Below are 19451 nucleotides of genomic sequence, written 5' to 3' on the forward strand. Positions count from 1 at the left end.
GAGTGCAGAGTATACTCACGTGGCAGAGAGTGCAGTGGTGTAGTGTAGTGGTGTAGAGTAAAGTGCTGTCGCGTAGAGTGGAGTGATGCAGAGTAGAGTGGCATAGAGTGCAGTGGCGTAAAATGCAGTAGTACAGAGTAGATTGGTGTACAGTACAGTGGCGGAGAGTGCAATGTTGCAGAGTAGAATGTCAGTGCAGTGATGTAGAGTGGAGTAGAGTGGCACAGAGAGCAGTGATGTAGAGTACAGTGGTGCAGAGTAGAGGGCAGTGGCATACAGTGCAGTTGTTTAGAGTGCATTGGCGCAGAGTGCAGTGGCATAGGGTACAGTAGCATAGAGTGCAGTGGTGTACAGTGGCATACAACAGAGTGGCAGAGAGTGCAGTAATGCAGAGTGGTGCAGTGTCAGAGTGCAGAGAGCAGAGTAGACTCATGTGGCATAGAGTGCAGAGGCGTAGAGTGGTGCAGAGTGGAGTATTGTAGAGTGGTGCAGTGCAGAGTAGAGTATAGTGCCTAGCGTGCAGTGGCGTAGAGTGCAGTGACATAGAATGCAGTAGTACAGAGTAGAGTGGTGTAGAGTGCAGTGTTGCAGAGTAGTGTCAGTGCAATGGTGTAGAGTGGTACAGAGAACAGTGGCATAGAGTACAGTGGTGCAGAGTAAAGGGCATTGGCATACAGTGCAGTTATTTAGAGTGCACTGGTGTAGAGTGCAGTGGCATAGAGTGGCATGGGGCAGAGTAGAGTGACATAGAGTGCAGTGGAATAGAGTGTATTGGTGCAGAATGTAGTAGCACAGAGTAGAGTGGTGCAGAGTACAGTGGCGGCCAGTGCAGTGTTGCAGAGTACAGTGTCAGCGTGCAGTGGTGTAGAGTGCATTGAACTAGAGTGCAGTGGTCAGAGTGGCATAAAGTGCAGTGGCGTAGAATAGATTGTTTCAGAGTAGTGTGCAGTTGCATAGAGTGGAGAGGTGCAGGGTGGAGTGCAGTGGCATAGAATGCAGTGGCACAGAGTGCAGTGTCATAAAGTAGATTGTTTCACAGTAGAGTGGAGTGGCTTAGAGTGGAGAGTTGCAGGGTAGAGTGGAGTTGCATAGAGTGGCATAGAGTGTGATGGCATAGAGTAAAGTGGTGTAGAGTGCCGTGGCATAGAATACAGAGGTGTAGAGTAGATTAGAGTGACGTACAGTGTACTGATGTAGAGTGCAGGGGCATAGAGTTGAGTGTTACAGAGTAAAGTGCACTAGCATAGAGTGTATTAGCTTAGAGTGCAGTGGTGTGCAGTGCAGTGTTGCAGAGTGGCATATGGTGGGGTTGTGCCCACTAGATTGGTGTTGCCTAGACTGGAGTGGTATAGCATGCAGAGGAGCAGAGCGCAGGGCTGTAGAGAGGCGTAAAGTGCATTGGCATAGAGTAGAGTGGTGTAGAGTAGAGAGGCATAGTATGAAGTAGCATAGAGTGCAGTGACATAATGTGGAGTTGTTCAGAATGGAGAAGAGTGCGGTGCAGTGGCATGGAGTGGCGGAAAGTGGAGGGATACAGAGTATGGTGCAGTGGATTGGAGTGGTGCAGAGTGGAGTGGAGTATGCATGGTCTGGATACACACTGCCATTACAGACAACACATTTTTTATTGAAATGACCATTACATTTGCACAGATATAGTTTTTCAAATCAAACTATACTGTGCACAGACAATGATGTGTGGAAATTGCATCACCTAATTTGTTTTAATCATATAAAGGTATTTGTTTCCAGCACAGTTCAGAATTAACAAAAATGTGCTTCATTTGTACTCCTAATTCTGATATATTCTGAAGTTTATTTAAATGTTGTTATGTGATAGAAAAAACTCTTTCCTAACCCCAGTATCCAGCAAGATTGTTGCATAAATCCTCTCACTTTGAAGTCAGAGAAAGAAAAATAAACACTAAGTTCCCACCGAAGACAGAAGACAGAGACATTTGACTTTGTTCTTTGAATGCACAGCAAATGTTATGAGAGAAGAACAAGTTTTACAGGCCTGTTTACAGAAAGGGAGCACTCAGAAGGATACTGTAAATAAGTTTTTGGCAAGGGAAGGGACGAACTCAAGCTGCCTAGCCTAAAACAAATAAAGCCAGCAAATTGAAAGCAACAAAAAGTGAGATACAAACCACAAGGCCAATGGCAAGCAACAGGCGGAATGCATTCACAAGGAAGCATTATGAATGTACTTAAAGTGACAGCAGTGGCATACTTTGTGGGGAAAGTCCAGTATTTTAGTCCAGTCCATATCATGCAGAGGTTTGGCCACATCAATCACCCAGGCAGTATGATGAGAAGACCTGGAGTGGTTTTGATGTTGCAGGAAAGGTCTGTACACCCATTCTATCAGTTTTCCACCAGTTCCTATGGTGTAGAGCTTCTGGCACACCTCTTGTAGGGTTACTGCTAGGTGGCAGGCATGAAATAGGGCATTTCATTATTATTTAAGGTGGTTGTAAGTAAGGTGTTGACCGGGGTGAAGATGGTAGTCTGCCACAAGGGTTTGGAAATTTAGTAACTCGCCATCCAGAAACAAATCCCCTAATTTTAAGATACCTGCAGCATGCCACTGATGGACTTGCTCTGAGCACAGCTGTCCTGTGAGATTGGGAAGGCTTAGCAAAGGTAGTGCAGGAGCATAGGGTTTCTTCGTGTCAGTGAGTTTACAGGTTCTAGCAAGGCAAGAGAAAGCTCTGCATGATAACCCTGGATGGTGATCCATAGAATAGTCAGTAGGAAACAATGAGCAGTGCATTAAGCCTTCCTTAAAGTCTTTCCTGGTAAACCCCATCTCATGCAGGGAGGTGTCAGAAAGCCAGCGAGCCACCCATTGGACCTGTGCAGCTGAATAATAGCATTCTAAGTCCAGAAGACCTAATCCACCCCCAGTCACAGGTAGCTTTAAAGTGGAAAGACAAAATGAAGGACTAGCAGGGGAAGGTTTGCAAAATAATACTATCATTGGGGTAGCACACCATCTTCACTAGTGCCACGTGGCCCACTACAGAAAGCAGAAGAGAAGACCAAAAGGCAAACTGAGCTTGGAGAGACCGTGACGCTCTGCTGAGATTTCCATCATACAAATCAGTGGGAGAACTAGGTATCAAAATGTAACTGGTTCCCAGTTCAATCTGAGATCTATTTGTATATAAAGGGGAAAACAGTGCCATATGTTAAAGAAACACTAATTACATTTTAAAATGTTTACTTTTTGTTTGTGCAATTTACATCCCAAATATTTTGAAGATTCTATGTGTACTTGACACTTAGGGATAACCCAGATCACTAGTTTGGCTTTTGCTCAATTTCAAAACCATTTAAAAACATGGACAAAGCGTGCAATTGCCTTGCACAACCTTGTGGCCCCTGCTCACCCTTCACAAGCACGAACAGCGGACCATTGCACCAGAAGAGTTTCCAAGGTGGATCGGTGTTGCTTATTCAACCACTTGACAGTGCCTCTTCTGTTTCTCTCCTGTCTGCAGAGACAACTCCCAAGGTACCCAATACCTTCTGATAGTCTTGGTGGACCCATCTTGTCTGATTTTAGGAATTGTCCCACCTTGTTCTCCTCTTCCCTATTTATCCAGTTTTTAGCAACAACCCTTTGAATCACTTGCAGTGGATCTCCCATTTGATCTTGATTTCATCCTCCTCTTTTGTTATCTTTGATTGGTAGTCCGGGCTCCCATTTCTGAGATAAATGTAGAGTCCCAGACATACACTCTAGTGCTGTGAGACTACAGACAGGTTGTGGGTACCTCACATCCTGACATTAGGTGTGAGACTGTCGCCCACACCATCTGCCCTGCCTTTTTATTTATTTTTTTAGGTTGAGAGTCCATGGGCGGTGGGGTAAGCCAAATGATTTTGTTCAATTTGTTTAAACTAGCATAAGGTTAATTACCTTATTGTTTCCCAAACTGTTTGCCAGGGGTTTTAAAATGTTCAGAAACATAATCAAAATGTTGCTGTTACTTTCTCTTCAAGAAAGATTGGGTAGATTTGAGTAGGGGTGATGGCCTTGCTGCAGTACTGAAGGGCATTAATTTACTACTGAACAAGGACATAATGTGACACCTGAATGTAGCAAACCAGGAGGCAATCACAAAAAGACCACAGTGAATAAATAGTGCTATGTTAAAAAAAGAGTATATAAATGCACGGACAACATAGTGAGGCATGTCCTCTCTTGCATGTATCTGTAAAATTGTTCGTGAATTTTTGTCCTGAACTTTGACCCTTTGTCCTGAATTTTTTACAGCCCTGTCCAGAATTTGCCTCAATGCCAAGTGGTCACCCTATTGTCAGTGTGAGGGCTCTACCAACTCGCATGCAATGTAACGTTTGTGTGCGCGACAGTTCAGTATGCCGATGTGGGAGTTCTATCACTGTTTTGATTGTGATATTTGTACCCACTGACGACCACGAAATGCATTTTATGCATATATTTTCAGCGAATCTTAAATCGCGCTCGCATCTACTTAGCGCATGCGCGCCGTGGTCAATCTGCATAAACTCCAAATATTCAGGCACGTGTTCAACGCTGACGTCTTCATCTTGGATGTTTGGTGAATAGTTCGGGAACGGCAGAAGACACATTTAAGAACGCAAGATAAAGGCACAGAACGATCCAAAGTTGACTGAACTGGAGTTTCAATTTTTCGAGTTAGATGGGCAAAATTCATGGCGATTTCCTTATTATTTGGAAAAGGCACAAGACGTGCTTAACGGCATTTCTGATGGAGTCAGTGAGCTATCAATCTTATCTCTAAAGGAACAACTGAACCTGCGTAATGTGTCTGAGCTGAAGAGTTTGGGTCTGAGGAACCGGATTCGAATCCGGCCTGTGCCTGGGGCGAATCACTTAATGTCCACTTACCTCACACAAATATTTAATAAAGTTTGGTTTTGTTGTAAAGTGCTGTAATGCCCTCGGGGAAAGTTGGTGCTATAAAAACATGGCAAAAATAAAACAGAACAAAAAATAGCAAGTAAAAATTAAATGTATAGGAGCCAGTGTAACCCAGGAAGAGAACCGAAAGATGCCAGGCGCTGTATCCAGTATCACATGAGCAGAGAACCATAGAAGCCAGGCTCTACAGCAAGGGTAACTGGAGAAGAGAACCATAGAGTCTGGGCTCTGCAGCCAGAGTAACCAGAGAAGAGAACCATAGAGCCGGGCTCTACAACCAGGATAACTGAAGAAGAGAACCAAAGACTGCAGGCTCTGCAGGCAGTGTAAGCTAAGAAGAGACTCAGAGTCTGGGCTCTGCAGCTACTATAACATGAGAAGAAAGCTATAGAATCCAGCCTGTACAACCAGGGTAACCGGAGAAGAGAACCACCAACGCCGGGCTCTACAGCCAGCGTAACAGGAGACGAGAGCCATCAAAGCCGGGCTCCACAGCAAGGGTAACCTGAGAAGAGAACCATAGAGTCTGGGCTCTGCAGCCAGAGTAACCAGAGAAGAGAACCAAAAGATGCCAGGTGCTATATCCAGTTTCACATGAGAAGAAAACCATAGAGGCTGGGCTCTACAACCAGGGTAACCAGAGAAAAGAACCACCAAGGCCGGGCTCTGCAGCTAGAGTAATCGGACAAGAGAACTATAGATGCCGGGGCTCTGCAGCCAGCGTAACTGAAGAAGAGAACCACTGTTGCGCAATGCAGCCAGCGTGACCCAAGAACAGAAACATAGACGCTGCTGGACTCTGCCGCCAGAAAAGTGTGAGAAGAGAACCAGAGAGGCAAGGGTCTAAAACCCGGATAACCTGAGAAGAGAACCATAGAGTCTGGGCTCTGCAGATCGCATCACCCAAAAAGAGAACCATAGAGTCTGGGCTCTACAACCAGGGTAACTGAAGAAGAGAACCACGAGCTTCAGGCTCTGCAGACCGTGTAAGCTGATAAGAGACTCAAAGTCTGGGCTCTGCAGCCACTATAACATGAGAAGAGAGCTATAGAATCCAGCCTCTACAACCAGGATAACCAAAACAGAGAATCACCAATGCAGGGCTCCACAGCCAGCATATCAGGAGAAAAGAACCATAGAGTCTGTGCTCTGTAGCCAGAGTAACTGGACAAGACAACCATAGAGGCCAGGCTCTGAAGCCAGAGTAACCGGACAAGACAACCATAGAGGCCAGGCTCTGAAGCCAGAGTAACCGGACAAGACAACCATAGAGGCCAGACTCTGAAGCCAGAGTAACCAGACAAGATAACCATAGAGGCCAGGCTCTGAAGCCAGAGTAACCGGACAAGAGAACCATAGAGGTCAGGCTCTGAAGCTAGTGTAACCCAAGAAGAGAATCATTGATGCCAGGTTCTGCAGCCAGGGTAACCAGAGGAAAAAAAAAAGAACATAGAGTCTGGGCTCTGCAGACAGCAAAACCCAAGAAGAGAAACATAGATGCTGGGTTTTGCAGCCAGGATAACTGGAGAAGAGATTCAAAGAGTCTGCGCTCTGCAGCCTGAGTTACCCAATAAGAGAACCATAGAGGCCGAACTCTACAACCCATGCAACTAGAGAAGAGAACCATAGAGACTGGGCTCTACAGCAAGGGTCCCTGGAGAAGGGAACCATAAAGTCTGGGCTCTGCAGCCAGTATAACCCTAGAAGAGAACCATTGAAGCTGGGCTCTAGAACTAGGGTAACTGGAGAAGAGAATTACAGAGTCTGGGCTCTGCAGCCAGAGTAACAAGAGAAAAGAACCACCCACGCCAGGTGCTGCAGTCAGTGTAACATTAGAAGATAACCATTGAAGCCGAGTTTTGGAGCCAGCGTGGCCCAAGAAGAGAGCCACAGAGGCCAGGTTCTACAACCAGGGTAACCGTAAAAGAGAACCACCGATGCCAGGCTCTGCAGACAGTGTAACAGGAGAAGAGAACCACAGATTTCGGGCTCTGCAGACAGTGTAACTGAAGAGAATCATAGCCTGGGCTCTGCAGCCAGAGTAACAAGAGAAGACTGGCGACCCATGAGGCAAAAATACATTTAAAAATTGCCTGCATGACCCATAAAGCCTGACACTTCAACACCCGAGGTACCTTGCACAGAAACTGGAGCTATCTGGCAGCTGCAGATCCTCTATTGATGAAACCACAAAAAGTTTACAAAAAGAAAACTCACAGCTGAGCCTTCTTGAGTATTCCCTCGAGAATTTGGAACTCCCTGCCTCCTGAAATCAGACTGAATTACCCCCCATCCCCCTAACAGCACCATTCAGAAAAGAAGTTAAAGTGCTATTGATGAACACATTCCTGCTCTAGAACACACAAACTCTACTCTCCGGACCCTGATACGCCACGATGTATACTCACATGTTTTTACTCGCCATTATAATCTTATCTATTGATGTATCAGTTTGAACCCTGAGTTGCTCTCTTCTCTCACCTTGGAAGCTACTGCATCCTGTACCGCTCTCAATTATGTTGTTGATTGCTTTAGTTGTTTCTTATTTCTTGACTAGTTGCAAAGCGCTCCGATACCCTCAAGGGTCATATTCATGCTATATAAAAATCTTTTTTAAATGAAAAATTAAGTAAAATAAATAAAGAACACAGGCGCCAGGGGCTGCAGTCAGTATAACATGAGAAGAGAACTACCGAATCCGGGATCTGCAGCCAGTCTAACCGTAGACCAGAACCATCATTGCCAGGCTCGGCAGCCAGCATAACCCAAGACGAGAGCCATAGAGGGTGTGCTCTGAAGCCAGTAACCCAAGACGAGAACATAGAGGCTGGACTCTGCAGCCAGTAACCCAAGACGAGAACCATAGAGGCCGGGCTCTACAGCCAGTAACCTAAAAAGAGAACCATAGAGGCGGAACTCTGCAGCCAGTAACCCAAGACGAGAACCATAGAGGCTGGACTCTGCAGCCAGTAACCCAAGACGGGAACCATAGAGGCTGGACTCTGCAGCCAGTAACCCAAGACGAGAACCATAGACGCTGGACTCTACAGCCAGTAACCCAAGACGAGAACCATAGAGGCTGGACTCTGCAGCCAGTAACCCAAGACGAGAACCATAGAGGCTGGGCTCTGCAGCCAGTAATCTAAAAAGAGAACCATAGAGGCTGGACTCTGCAGCCAGTAACCCAAGACGAGAACCATAGAGGCTGGACTCTGCAGCCAGTAACCCAAGACGAGAACCATAGAGGCTGGACTCTGCAGCCAGTAACCCAAGACGAGAACCATAGAGGCTGGACTCTGCAGCCAGTAACCCAAGACGAGAACCATAGAGGCTGGACTCTGCAGCCAGTAACCCAAGAAGAGAACCATAGAGGCTGGACTCTGCAGCCAGTAACCCAAGACGAGAACCATAGAGGCCGGACTCTGCAGCCAGTAACCCAAGACGAGAACCATAGAGGCCGGGCTCTGCAGCCAGTAACCCAAAAAGAGAACCATAGAGGCCTGGGTCTGCAGCCAGTAACCCAAGACGAGAACCATAGAAGCTGGACTCTGCAGCCAGTAACCCAAGACGAGAACCATAGAGGCTGGACTCTGCAGCCAGTAACCCAAGACGAGAACCATAGAGGCTGGACTCTGCAGCCAGTAACCCAAGACGAGAACCATAGAGGCTGGACTCTGCAGCCAGTAACCCAAGACGAGAACCATAGAGGCTGGACTCTGCAGCCAGTAACCCAAGACGAGAACCATAGAGGCTGGACTCTGCAGCCAGTAACCCAAGACGAGAACCATAGAGGCGGGACTCTGCAGCCAGTAACCCAAGACGAGAACCATAGAGGCTGGACTCTGCAGCCAGTAACCCAAGACGAGAACCATAGAGGCTGGTCTCTGCAGCCAGTAACTCAAGACGAGAACCATAGAGGCTGGACTCTGCAGCCAGTAACCCAAGAAGAGAACCATAGAGGGTGTGCTCCGCAGCCAGTAACCCCAAAAGAGAACCACAGAGACCCAGCTCTGCAGCCAGTAACCCAAGAAGAGAACCACAGAGACCCAGCTCTGCAGCCAGTATCCCAAAAAGAGAGAACCATAGAGGCCTGGGTATGCAGCCAGTAACCCAAGAAGAGAACTATAGATGCCCAGCTCTGCAGCCAGTATCCCAAAAAGAGAACCATAGAGGCTGGACTCTGCAGCCAGTAACCAAAAAAGAGAACCATAGAGGCCTGGGTATGCAGCCAGTAACCCAAGAAGAGAACTATAGATGCCCAGCTCTGCAGCCAGTAAACCAAAAAGAGAACTATAGAAGACCGGGTCTGCAGCAACCCAAGAAGAGAACCATAGAGTGTATGCTCTGCAGCCAGCAACCCAAGAAGAACACCATAGAGGCCCGGCTCTTCAGCTAGTTAACCAAGAAGAGAACCATAGAGGCCCGGCTCTGCAGCTATCAACCCAAGAAGAAAACCATAGAGGCCCGGTTCTACAGCCAGTACCCCAAGAAGAGAACCATAGAGGCCCGGCTCTGCAGCCAGTAAACCAAGAAGAGAACTATAGAAGCCCGGCTCTGCAGCCAGTAAACCAAGAAGAGAACTATAGAAGCCCGGCTCTGCAGCCAGAAACCCAAAAAGAGAACTATAGAAGCCGGGCTCTGCAGCCAGTAACCGAAGAACAGAACCGTAGAGGCCCGGCTCTGCAGCCAGTAACCCAAGAACAGAACCATAGAGTCCCAGGTCTACAGCCAGCAACCCAAGAACAGAACCATAGAGGCCCAGGTCTGCAGCTAGTAACCCAAGAAGAGAACCATAGAGGCCAGCCTCTGCAGCAAGTAACCCAAGAACAGAACCATAGAGGCCCGGGTCTGCAGCTAGTAACCCAAGAAGAGAACCATAGAGGCCAGACTCCGCAGCCAGTAACCGGAGAAGAGAACTATTGAGGCCTGGCTCTGCAGCCAGTAATCCAAGAAGAGAACCATAGAGGCCTGGCTCAGCACGCAGTAACCCAAGAAGGGAACCATAGAGGCCCAGCTCTGCAGCTAGTAACCCAAGAAGAGAACCATAGAAGCCCGGCTTTGCAGCTAGTAACCCAAGAAGAGAATCCTAGAGGCCCGGCTCCGCAGCTAGTAACCCAAGAAGAGAACCATAGAGACTGTGCTCTGCAGCCAGCAACCTAAGACGAGAACCATAGAGGCCCAGCTCTGCAGCTAGTAACCCAGGAAAAGAACCATAGAAGCCCGGCTCTGCAATCAGTAACCAAAAAAGAGAACCATAGAGGCCAGACTCTGCAGCCAGTAACCCAAGAACAGAACCATAGAGTCCCAGGTCTGGAGCCAGCAACCCAAAAACAGAACCATAGAGGCCCAGGTCTGCAGCTAGTAACCCAAGAAGAGAACCATAGAGGCCAAACTCTGCAGCCAGTAACTGAAGAAGAGAACCATAGCCCCTTCTGTGCCCAGGACGTAATGGTTACGTCCTGAGGCACAGTGCTCGTGTGCCCAGGACGTAACCATTACGTCCTGGGCACAGAGCCCAGAGGGGTTCTCCCCCACCCCCCCAAGGCAGGGATGGAAGGGGAAACCCTTCCCCTTCCACCCCTGACCCCCCCACCCCCGTGACGTCAGCACGCGATCGCACGCTGACAATCACAGAGGCCTCCTCCCATCGCGCTAGAAGCTCAGCTTCCAGGGCAATCGGAAGAGAAATGCAAAGCATTTCTCTTCCGATCACATGGAGGAGGCCAGAGAGGCTTCAAAGGGAAGGCAAATAATTTCCTTCCCTTTGAAGTCCCTCTGAGCGTTTTAGCAGCCGGAGTGCAAGCAATCCGGCTGCTAAAACGCCAACTAAACACCAGGGATTTACTTTGTTTTAGGAAATTGGCATGAGGGAGCGACCCCTTGGGCAAGGGTCGCTCCCGGGGGGAGCAAATTATATTTAGGCCATTTCTGTCCCCCTTGGGGCAGATTGGCCTATTTTTATGAGGCCAATCTGCCCCCAAGGGGAACAGAAACCACTAGACACCAGGGAGTTTTTTTTTTCTTCGGGAATTTCACGCAAGGGGAGCGACCCCTTAGGCAAGGGTCGTTCCCCTGGGGGGCAAATTTATTTTAGGCCAATTCTGCCCCCCTGGGGGGCAGATCAGCCTATTTTAATTAGACCGATCTGCCCCAAAGGGGGGCAGAAACCACTAGGCACCGGGGATTTTTTGTTGTTTTACAGATGGTGAGCGACCCCTTAGGCAAGGGTCGCTCCCCTGGAGGGGCAAATTGTATTAAGGCCATTTCTGCCCCCCTCGGGAGCAGATCAGCTGATTTTAGGTCAATCTGCCCCCAAGGGGGGCAGAAACAACTAGGCACCGGGGATTTTTTTTTTGCGCCAATGTCACGCAAGGGGAGCGACCCCGTAGGCAAGGGTTGCTCCCTGGGGGAGGGGGGGCGGGGCGGGCCTGGATGGGGGCAAATTTATTTTAGGCCATTTCTGCCTCCGGACAATTTTTGTTAGGCCAATCTGCCCCCGTGGGGGCAGAAACCACTTGGGCACCAGGGATTGGTTTGTGTGTGTATGCGTGTGTTTTCTTTAGGGAGGCAGCCCCTTGGGTAAGGGTCGCTCCCCATGGGGGCACATTACTGTTGGCCATATCTGCCCCCCATTGGGGGCAGATGGGCCTATTTTTTGAAGGCCCATCTGCCCCAAGAGGGGGCAGAAAGCCCACCAGAGGCCAAGGAAGTTTTTTTCCAAAAATAAGAGGGTGGGGGTATGACCATACCCCCACCCCAAATAAATGGGGCCAAAGTTGTTCTGCCAACTAGTGGGCAGATGGGGCAATTACCCCTGATCCACACCCCGGGGGCAGAAAGTCTACTAGATGCCAGGGAATTAAAAAAATATATATATATATTGGGGTGGTGGCTACCAACTAGTATGGGCCTGGTTACACCCCCACCTCAACTGAAGGGGGTAACAGTTTTTCAGCTCTCCCCCACACTCTAAAACATCTTACCCACAGCAAGCAAGAAGACTATTTGATTATTTTGGGTTTTAGTTTTACATCTGGGCCATGAGAACTTGGCTTACTCTCAAAATCGTCCCACTTGGAATGGTGAGGGCTGCACTTTATGGACTGTGGGACGCTGCCATGTAGAAAAATCCACAAGACCTAGACACGTCTGAAAACTAAACATATGGGTGATTCCAGGGTGGTGTGTTTCACATGCACCCCGCACCATTTTTGTACCCACAATCCCCTGCAAACCTCCAACTTTGCTGGAAATCACACATCTTTCCCACGTTTTTGTGATGGAACCTTCCGGAATGTGCAGGAATCCACAAAATTCCTACCACCCAGCATTGTCTCATCTGTACCGATAAAAATTCTGCTGCACTTGTCGGCCTAAAAATGTTTTTTGCAAACTGCCCTTTTGGACTCCCTTTATTCCCCCTCAATATCGACATGTTTTTGGCTCTTCCCTTTCACAAGCACTTGGCCCACCTACACAAATGAGCTATCATTTTTACCGGGAGACTGAGGGGAACATTGGGTGGTACGAAATGTGTCCCAGTGCGGTGATCCCACACAGAAATGTGGGAAAATTTTGATTTTTTAGCTAAATTTGAAGTTTGCTGAGGATTCTGGGTAAAAAAACATTGGGGGATCCACGCAAGTCACACCTCACTGGACTCACTCAGATATCTAGTTTTCAGAAATGTCTGGGTTTGGTAGGTTTCCCTAGAAGGCTGCTGAGCCCAGGACCAAAAACGCAGGTGCCCCCCTGCAAAAACAGGTAGTTTTGTACTTGATCATTTTGATGTGTCCTGATAGTGTTTTGGGGCATTTCCTTTTGTGGGCGCTAGGCCTACCCACACAAGTGAGGTACCATTTTTATCGGGAGACTTGGGGGAACACAGAATAGCAAAACAAGTGTTATTGCCCCTTGTCTTTCTCTACATTTTTTCCTTCCAAATGTAAGGCAGTGTGTAAAAAAGACGTCTATTTGAGAAATGCCCTGTCATTCACATGCTAGTATGGGCACCCCGGAATTTAGAAATATGCAAATAACCACTGCTTCTCAACACCTTATCTTGTGGCCATTTTGGAAATACAAAGGTTTTCTTGATACCTATTTTTCACTTTTTATATTTCAGCAAATGAATTGCTGTATACCCGGTATAGAATGAAAACCCACTGCAGGGTGCAGCTCATTTATTGGCTCTGGGTACCTAGAGATCTTGATGAACTTCCAAGCCCTACATATCCCTGCAACCAGAAGAGACCAGCTGACCTAACGGTATATTGCTTTCACAAATCTGACTTCCAGGAAAAAGTTACAGAGTAAAACGTGGAGAAAAATTGCTTTTTTTCACCTCAATTTCAATATTTTTTTATTTCAGCTGTTATTTTCTGTAGGAAACACTTGTAGGATCTACACAAATGACCCCTTACTGAATTCAGAATTTTGTCTACTTTTCAGAAATGTTTAGCTTTCTGGGATCCAGCATTGGTTTCTCACCCACTTTGGTCACTAACTGGAAGGAGGCTGAAAGCACAAAAAAATAGTAAAAATGAGGTAGGTCCCAGTAAAATGTCAAAATTGTATTGACAAATTGGGTTTTCCAATTCAAGTCTGCCTGTTCCTGAAAGCTGGGAAGATGGTGATCTTGCCAACCCTTTGTTGATGCCATTTTCAGGGGAAAAAAACACGAGCTGCCTTCTGCAGCCCTTTTTTCCCATTTTTTTTTTTTTTAAACAATTTTTTCACTGTATTTGGCTAATTTCTTGGTCTCCTCCAGGGGAACCCACAAAGTCTGGGTACCTCTAGAATCCCTAGGATGTTGAAAAAAAAGGACGCAAATTAGGCATGGGTAGCTTATGTGAACAAAAAGTTATGAGGGCCTAAGTGCGAACTGCCCCAATAGCCAAATAAAAAGGCTCGGCACAGGAGGGGGAAAAGGCCTGGCAGCGAAGGGGATAGAGGCCCAGCTCTGCAGTTATTAACTCAAGAAGGGAACCCTAGAGGCCCGGTTCAGCATCCAGTAACCCAAGAAGAGAAGTGTAGAAGCCGGGCTCTGCAGTTATTAACCCAAGAAGAGAACCATAGAGGCCCGGCTCTGCAGTCAGTAACCGAAAAAGAGAACCATAGAGGCCAGACTCTGCAGCCAGTAACCCAAGAACAGAACCATAGAGTCCCAGGTCTGCAGCCAGCAACCCAAGAAGAGAACCATAGAGGCCCAGGTCTGCAGCCAGTGTAGCAGGACGAGAGGGAAGAATTGGGCTATGCTCTGTCGTCTGTGTGGTAGTGAAAGGGACCAACAGGGATCTTGCACCCCAGGCTGTGATAGAGGGGCGAGTGTAAGAGAGACACTGCACCTCAGACAGCGTTACAATGAAGAAGACCCCGAGAGCTCTTGCACTGCAGGCAGTGTGACAACAGACAGTCCCAGAAGGACCTACTCTGCATTTCGCACCACATGATGGACCCAGAAAAGTCAGGCTTTACCGCAGCGCACCCACTCCCTGCAGTCAGTGCTGCACTGCAGATAAGCCACAAGACCTGCTGCTTGCACATGATAAACATACAAACATATACTGTTTACAGGAAACCCACCCACTGCGCCCAACGACCCGGAACACGTTCACCGCTGAAAGTGCCTTTCCGTTGCACGCTTGGCCTCCTGCACAGGTACCTCAGGCCTCCGAGATGCACCTTCGGGTACAGATAACACTCGTCAGGCACCAAGGTCACCCCTGGGCTGTGCTGCTATGTGCTGGACTCAGATAAGGGTTCACTTACTGAAGAATCAGACAGCACTGGCGCACTTAGGAGGTGTTTATTAACCAGACCCCGGGGGGGGGGGGGGGGGGGCAATGGTTAACGATAGAACACGTGGAACAATGAGTGAATGAGGGGGGTCACATGACAGGGACAAGAGAGGAGGAAGAGGGGAGAGCCGACTTGGACCAGAGAAGAGGTTAAAGGGAAACCTCACGTCTCACGCCTTACGCACGTCATTTTCCCTATGCATGGCTTCTAAGCACTATTATTGGCATGACATTCACAGAATGACTTATTGGGTAGGGAAAGCCTGTAGAAGGAGGGGTTATGCTTACCAGCGACTCCAATAACCATGGAAGTGGGGTCTCAGTGAGGTTATGGGGTCACACATGGAAGTCTGGAGCTTGCACTTTTTGGTACAGGTGCTGTTTGGGTTAAGATGGGGGGGGCTTGTATGACACAACGTTCTCCATATGGTGCTGCCTTCGTAATAGTCCAACGTCGCAAGGGAAGTGACGTCTGTTGGTTCTAGTTTTCCCCTTCGGGGAGAACTTCACGAATTTAAGGTAAAGTTACCAGCTGGCCTCATGCCACTACCCTAGCAGTACAGTCTTCCCCTCAGCAAAACACTGTAATCACTCAAGTAAGTTAAACAGCAGCAGCAGCTAGAACTACAATTCCCACAATACACCGAAGTACTGTTATAACCTTTTTTTAAGGACCCCGGTTTTTCAATGTTATTAAGGCAGCTATGGGGTGCAAAGGAATGAGTCTCGCTTTGGAGTCAACTAGTTAAAAAAAATAAAAAAAAAGGATTAGAGCCATAAGTATATCTTTCACAGTGACTTTCATAAAGAGCCTTACTCCTGCAGCTAAAGTAGAAGTAAGAACTACAATCCCCACAATGCACTGAGCAGAGTGGTAGAAGGATGCTCCTGGACTAAAACCGCAGTGTCTTGTTGGCGGGAGTGGTAACATATGATGCGAAATGACAAAGGTTAGAAGTCGGAAATGAATGGAGCGATATGAAGAGAAGCACAGTCCGCATTTACAAGTTTCGGCCGTATCCGGATATCCTGCCCTCAAAAACGATAAAGGTGCTAAGACTTTGCAGAGGGGTGATACCAGGTTAATACAAAATATATGGTTTAAAAAAAACATTTGCAAGGTCTCGAATCTGTTCGAATAGAAGCAGGGATGGGATATATGTCAGTCTAGAAGGGATGCTCCATGAAAAACATGCAGGAAATCCATCTAAGGTGAATTTACCTACTTTTAATCTACACTGACGAACTACATACTATTTATAAGGCGCAGACCCTGCCCTCCTGGGACGAGGGTGGACATCCCTGTATAATAAAATCTCAAAGGGATATATATCCCAGTAAGCATATGACTGTTACAGGCAAGGTGTGATTGTAAATCCTGGGAAAGAAAAGCCAGGACCCACGTTCCCATTCTGCATGCTGTTGTGGGTGAAAACAGTATGTGGTGAATGGGTGAAGGGGCTCCCCCAAAGCCCCTACGTTGTATGTATATAGGCATAGTTTTCTAATTGTGAATTGTTTTATTAGATGTGGCATGTGAGATAACTAAACCTGTCTCTAGATCAGGCCTAAAAGGCCCAGCACAGAGGAGGGACTAACCAAGGATAAAAGCAGCGGTACCAACATTGGTTTATGAAGGCCAGACCCACTCCAGAGTTTCAGGATTACCATTGACTATATCATTTCAACAAATTCACTGTATGGAAATATATCTTACATGGACAGTCTTAGAATCAGGGAAAGATCATGTCATGGCTAGAGTTTACTGGAGTAATGTGAAGGGCAGAAGAATAAATAGGTAATTCAGCACTACACAGACAGCAGCTAAGGCAACGAATTGCCACCATATCATGCCACACAGTCTCTAGTTCTGGGCTTTTATGTGTCAGCCAGATGCATTCTGGGTGTCGTAGTTTGTGTCCATATAAATAAACGAACAGAACTACTATGATTTATAGGTAAAAAGTTCAGGCCTTGAAACAGTTTGTGTGGTGACCCGAATGGGGTACCCGCAGCCACTTTCCTGTCTAGTAATGTGTGAATCGGAAAGGAAATGAGACGCAGGGCGAAACAGTGCGTTTGAGGATGTGGTGTGATGGGGCGGGGGTGGGTAGAAATACATACTCACGTTTCCTTTGCAGAAAACTGTTTTATAAAAAACACATTTCTATGTTTGACGGTCTTCGGCCACCAAGATTTCACAAGCCCAGCCCCGCCTAACCAGCACTACCAAGGACCAACAGCGCCCTGAAACAGTGGCAGCCCCTCTTTACCAACAGTGGCCGACCATGTGCCATCTATACCCACCCACCTCCTGCACCAAGCATTAACACACACTCCCCAGGGCTTAATTTATAAAAATAAAAGAGCAAGTGCCGGGTCCAAAGGTTTGCTGAGAAGCCTTTGACCTCACGCACCTTTAATCCACCACCAGACACTCCCTGCCACTTTAGCTCACTCATGCAGAATCCATTTCTATCTCTCCTTTCTTTGTCACTGTTTTTGTGTCTCTCTCTTCCTCCCCCCTTTTGTGTTTTTCGCTCTCTTGCCCTGGGTAAAAGCCTGATGATGAAAAATAAGTGTCAGGCACCAAAAACGAGAGGCAGCGGGCCCCACCTGTAACCACCGGCTCAAATTAAGCACTGCCCTTCCCACCTGTGCATCACTAACAGTGGCAGCCTCTGACAGCTGCAAAGTGAATATGACACGTGTGGCACCGTTAGGGAGTCCTGGCTCAAAAACACTTTTCATCCCGGGGCTGCATTGTGTCAAAAATTGTATGGACCGGTTGGCAGCAGCAGGCCCCCTGCCACACCAACAGGGACAGACCCGGCCCCAAGTTCAGCTCCTGAGACCCCAGCAAAAAAAAGCAGCCCCTTTCCAAGTGAGTCAGGCCTTGTCCATTTCCACTGCTCACAATTGCAATTACAGGAAGCCTCCTTCCCCCTCCAGCACCAGAGAAAGCCTCTGTCACCCCGCCGGTAGTGACGTCACACCCAAGTAACCCCATGCTCCATGTCGCCTTCAGGCAGCAGCAGCTTTTCAGCCCACACCACTGTGCATGTCAGGATTTAAGTCCACACTTGCATTTGTAAATGCCGGGAGAGACCTCAAGTCCCACAGTACAAATGGGTCACGTGCCTCAGTGGACTGGTGCATCCACTGAAGAGACCCCATGGTCACGGGCTCGAACCCAGGTGGGTCCCACGCATTTCACTGATAGGCCAAACGAGCCCGCTAATGATGTTAACAGTAGGTAGCGCCAAGAAACACATTCCGTTCATAGAGCGCTTTATCAATAGGTATATTATGCGGCTGGCTCAAAAGCCTGGACTGGCTACAGGTGCCAGGCTTGACTGGGGCTAAAATGACAGCCGAGGAATGACACAGAGATCACAGACTGAAGTCTTCCTCAGGGGATCAGTGCCAGCCCCTGGAAGCTCTGACAGCACCCCTCTTCCAGCGGGGACACTGCCTCCTTCCATCAGGCACGAACCCTTTCCCAGCAATGACGGCATCCCCGTCGGGGGAGAGAACCCCGGCTCTCCCAGCAATTGTACAGCCCGTGCCCTGGCGCTCCCCAAAACTGGAGCTGTACACATCTCCACACCCCAGCTTCTCACTCACCTCCGGATGCTGCTGCTCTGGGTCTTCGGGGGTCTGCTGAAGTTAAGGGGGCTCCAGACCCTCGAGCAGGGTCTGCCTGTTCCTGCAGACAGCACTCCCTTCTAGAGGCTGCACGCCCTCCTGCAGGCAGCACCGAGTCCTGTGACAGCACTCCCTTCTAGAGGCTGCGCGCCCTCCTGCAGGCAGCACCGAGTCCTGTGACAGCACTCCCTCCTGCGGGCTGGGTCCAGTCCCTGAGGCTCTAAGCAGCAGGCTCTCCCCCCGCAGCAGGCACAGGTCCCTCCTGCAGGCAGCAGCGCCTTCCTGCACATAAAACTTCCCGCAGGTTCACTCACAGTCCAGATCCGGGAGCAGTGGTTGGGACCCAGTGCGCCGAGCTCCGGCTGGGGAGGGAGGGGGAAGAGGGCCCCGCCCAGGATCCCCGGCAGGAAGGAGGGAGGGATGGGGACCGGAGGGGCGGTGGATGTGGAGAGCAGGGGGGTGAGATGAAGAAATGCTGGTAGGAAGGGGGTGTTGGGGTAACAAAAGCACACAAGAAGAGATGGTAGAAAGGGGAGAGATATTGTAGGGTGGACTAGGGAGAAAAGACGAGGGAGGGCGGAGCTTGTAGAAGGGATGGAGGGATGTGCTTCCAGTGTCTATCCCTGCCCAGGCTCCCCCTGGCATAGAATGGGGGTGCAGGCAGAATGAGTGTGCCTACTGCCCAAGCTCCCTGTTCCCGGGGCCACAAGTCGTGGTGCAGCCCTGCCACGTTTCCCAGATCCATGGGTGGTGTGCTGCTCCAGTACAGGGTTTTCCCTTTGATTTCCGAGACTTGTTGTTTTATTTATTCCGTTATAAAACAGGACTGCAAGTCCCAGAATTCAAAGGGAACCCCTGGACTAGAGCAGCACATCACGCACGGACCTGGGAAACTTGGCAGCTACGAGTGACCAGAATTCACCTGTAAGCTCGGTGCACACCACCGTGGCTAATGGGGGGTCACGCAAAGAGCAGGTCAGATACATCTGTGGCCAGAACCGGTGGCATGACACAACATGATGCCACCCTGCAGAATGTGTTGAGGCGCCCCCGAGACTCTCACACCT

The 19451-nt window shown here is 48.6% G+C and overlaps 1 protein-coding gene across 1 annotated transcript in view; it reads right to left on the bottom strand.

The window, feature by feature from the left end:
• LOC138267580 (ceramide synthase 4-like) overlaps positions 1-19024 on the bottom strand; it is a 263246-nt gene extending 244222 nt beyond the window's left edge. Inside the window, exon 1 of the mRNA XM_069216635.1 lies at positions 18364-19024. The gene's annotated coding sequence lies outside the window, so the exon portion shown is untranslated. The remainder of the gene's footprint in view (positions 1-18363) is intronic.
• Between the last annotated feature and the right edge of the window lie 427 nt (positions 19025-19451).

The sequence above is a fragment of the Pleurodeles waltl genome, chromosome 12 (assembly GCF_031143425.1).
Source record: "Pleurodeles waltl isolate 20211129_DDA chromosome 12, aPleWal1.hap1.20221129, whole genome shotgun sequence".
Taxonomy (NCBI): domain Eukaryota; kingdom Metazoa; phylum Chordata; class Amphibia; order Caudata; family Salamandridae; genus Pleurodeles; species Pleurodeles waltl.